Below are 3538 nucleotides of genomic sequence, written 5' to 3'. Positions count from 1 at the left end.
GGTTCACAAGTTGGTGTAACAATACGCTTAAGGGCATGGAGTAAAATCTTGAACACATGTGCACAGTAGAGTGTGACTGTAATTCTTTTGGGTTTTCTTCTGTCCCCTTTGTACCCAAGTAACTGGCACAAAGACCTTGTATTTTTATTAACAAGACGCAACCCTGAACTTGGTAGATTCTGAGCTACTCCAACCCTACAAGGCGATTTCCCAGCCACATGGTCCTTTACCTATGGGTCTGGCCTTGGCTCACTCTGGTCCACGGGTCTCTGTGTCTACTCTTTCATTTCAATCTCATGGCAATCCTCCTGCTCTCTCCATGTTGTTTCTCCACATCTCCTCTCCTCCTGGTCCTTCCTCTCCTCTCTTCTCTCTCTGGTCTGCCTGAGATACAAAGACAGATGTGATACAGTCTGCGTTCCAAGGAAGTACGTGCAATATCATGCTATGACTTTATCCTATAGGCCCCTACAAAACATCCAGAGATTAACTTCTCTAACTGCTTCATTTGAATTAGTGAAAAGGTAAGTTTAAAGGCCAAAGAATGTTAGCTGATTAAAAGAATGAAATTTGCAGTTAGAAATTCAGACTTAAAAATTCAATAGCTCATGTTGATATCCCACAGATGGCAAAACCAAAATAGGTTAGAGGAAGGGGTGAGATTTGCAGAAGTGAGCCCATTGGTCTGACCATTCATGCCTGTTATGGTCAGAAGCAATGCAAGGCTCACTGTGACTGGTGAGCCACAACAAAACCAGAGCATCCAATCTCTTCCATAAGAGACTTAGACACTAACTTGAAAAGCAAATCATACAGAAGACATGGTTATAGGGGGCTTTTTTTCAATCATACTTTTCCAATAATCCTAAATGATAAAATATATAGAAATCAAGTATTGAATGCACCAAACAGGGAGAAGAAGGTCCCATGTGCATGGTGAAAAAAGGAACAGAAGCTGTATTCTGAGGCTAACAAAGGCTAACAGACAAGGATGGCATAGTTAACGGATGTAAAACAGAATAAAGTACAGACAAGCCCAGTGAGTCCCAACCCTATGTCCCCTGGGAGCTTTTTAATGACACACAAACCCTAAAAGTCTGACTCAACTAATGGTCCTAGGGCCCAGGGATCAGTATTTTGGAGAGAATTTTTCCAAGTAGTTTTGGTGTTCTGCCCATGTGATCACTGGTTAACAAACCACAGGACTGAATAACAGAAGATGTGTTCAAAATGAGAAAGATGATTATTTTAGACTTAGTTAAGTGGCCTTTCCAATGACATCATTTGGATAATCAGACTGAATTTAGAAGTAAGGATCATGCTTTTTTATCATGTCTGAGTAGTAGTAAATATTTCATGACTGAATGAAATATAAATATAAAATTTATAATATAATATAAATAGAAAATGAAAAAATATAAGATTGTAAAGTCACTTGAGTGCTTTAACCAATACATAAAGTGATGACAAATAAAAAGGTTATTGCAACATTATAACAGAGGGGCAAATGTCAGAAAGCGCCCTCCGGCCAAGAGCTTCACACAGCGAGTGTGTTACCTCAGACCCACATCAGCCTCACAAGACATATTAGTCCTAAACAGGTAGCTGAGGCCCAAGATCACCAGCAAAGCTTAGAATCTGGGTTTGCAAATATGGTGTTGTGGGTTGTACTGGTAGATGCTTGACTCTGTATGAATGAGCACCATAGCAACCAACACGGGCTCAAATTTCTGAGCAAAATTCCAGCTTTGGATGCATTCTACTGGATCTGAAGTGGCATGTGATCTAATTAAGATATTTACCTAACTACAAGATTAGAGTTCTTAACAGTAATCAGACAGGTGGACCAACATCTGATGTTTCTGCTAAATAATTTGATTCTTCTCATGTAAGATTTCCTTAGAAATGAAGTAGCAAAGAAAATATGTCCCATTGTACTTGATTTTGAAACAGGAAATACGATTAACTGCCTTCTAAAATGGGGGGAATTTCTCACTCTATCATTTTCCTGAGGCAAACTTCTGGCTTTGATTTTATGGAATTCGTCCAAAAAGAAATAGTTTTATACGATACTATGCATCATACAGCATAGCAGATTACGCCAGCTAATATAACAGTAAAGAGAGTGCAGACGGCCTCTCACATTTGGATATTTGATATTATGATCGATCTGAAAAGGATGTTCTAGATAATATCCTACTGAACATCACAAAAGAACCAGACACCAAGCAGTAAATCTTAGAAGTAAAACAAGACAAGAAACTGTGTAGTCTCTCCTGTGTGGAATCTAGGTTTCAAAATAATAGAGCGTGAAAGCAAAATGGAACAATGGGAAAGACAAGGACCAGCAAGAAAAGAAACAAAGGGGCTGCCAAGATGGCTCAGGGAGGGAAGGCCACTGCCACCAAGGCTACTGAGCTGACTTCGATGTCCAGGACCCACATGGTGAGAGGAAAGAACCAGCTTCCTCTGACCTACACACACACACACACACACACACACACACACACACACACACCATGTAGCTCTCTCCTATGTACACTCATACACAGACATACAAGAGAATGTAATTTTTAGTTTTGAATGTGAAAAATGGAAAGGAATAATACATAACTGGGAAGTAGATCAAAGTGCATAATACAAATGTGTGAAAATGTCATGAAATGTATTTTTCATTTTTTTTGCTACTTCATTGCTACTTTATAGAATATATGTATTAATAAAAAAGTGAAATGAATGTATGGTACATTTTGCATAATATCCTCTATCCAGGTACTAGTAGGAACCTTCCATTTAAAAAAGTATTTAGCTGCCCAAGGAGGAAGTAGGGAGCCTTTCTGTCATCATTCAGAAACACAACACAAATAAACACAATAAGCACCTTAACTGCTTTGGGAAACTGGATCGTCTGAGCATTGTGTTTGAGTATAACCAAAGCCAGTTCGTCTAATAGTCCACCATATACTGCCAACTGGAAACACAGCTGGATGCTCCTACTCCGTCATCTCAAACACATCTACGTTGTCATTTCAAGCACAACAAGCCATCCACCTTAAGACACACTTCCATTTCACCCCTATTCTGTATTACCAAACTTATTTCTTCAAGCCTTAGGCACACTGTTCGAGTTTTCTGTGCAAACTCCACAACTATTCTCTCTGAAATGCTCACTCATTTGGTAGTTGAGGTATGCTTGTGATTTTGAAATATCACGATCGTAATATCCTCCTGCCTTGGATCTATGTGTGAGGGCAGCACAAACACCATTGTTTGTACTGGGCATCAAAGAGCTTTGCATCAGGTTTGGATATGTATTGATGATGTTCAGAAAATTTCCCAAGTTAGTCTCTAGGTTATTCTGACACAAAGGAAGTGGATGGGGGGATCATCCACAAGCAGAAATGCCCAAGTGAGGAGGCTTCAACCACACTTAGAAAGGGGAAGGAAATAATCACGGGAGGTGGAAGGATGGAGGATGGAGGGACCTAGGTGGGAAAGGGGAGGGGAGCAGAAAAGGGGAAAAGGAACGGATATGGGG

Source organism: Rattus norvegicus, chromosome 2 (assembly GCF_021556685.1).
Source record: "Rattus norvegicus strain SHRSP/BbbUtx chromosome 2, alternate assembly SHRSP_T2T, whole genome shotgun sequence".
Lineage (NCBI taxonomy): Eukaryota > Metazoa > Chordata > Mammalia > Rodentia > Muridae > Rattus > Rattus norvegicus.
Note: the sequence above shows the minus strand (reverse complement) of the source record.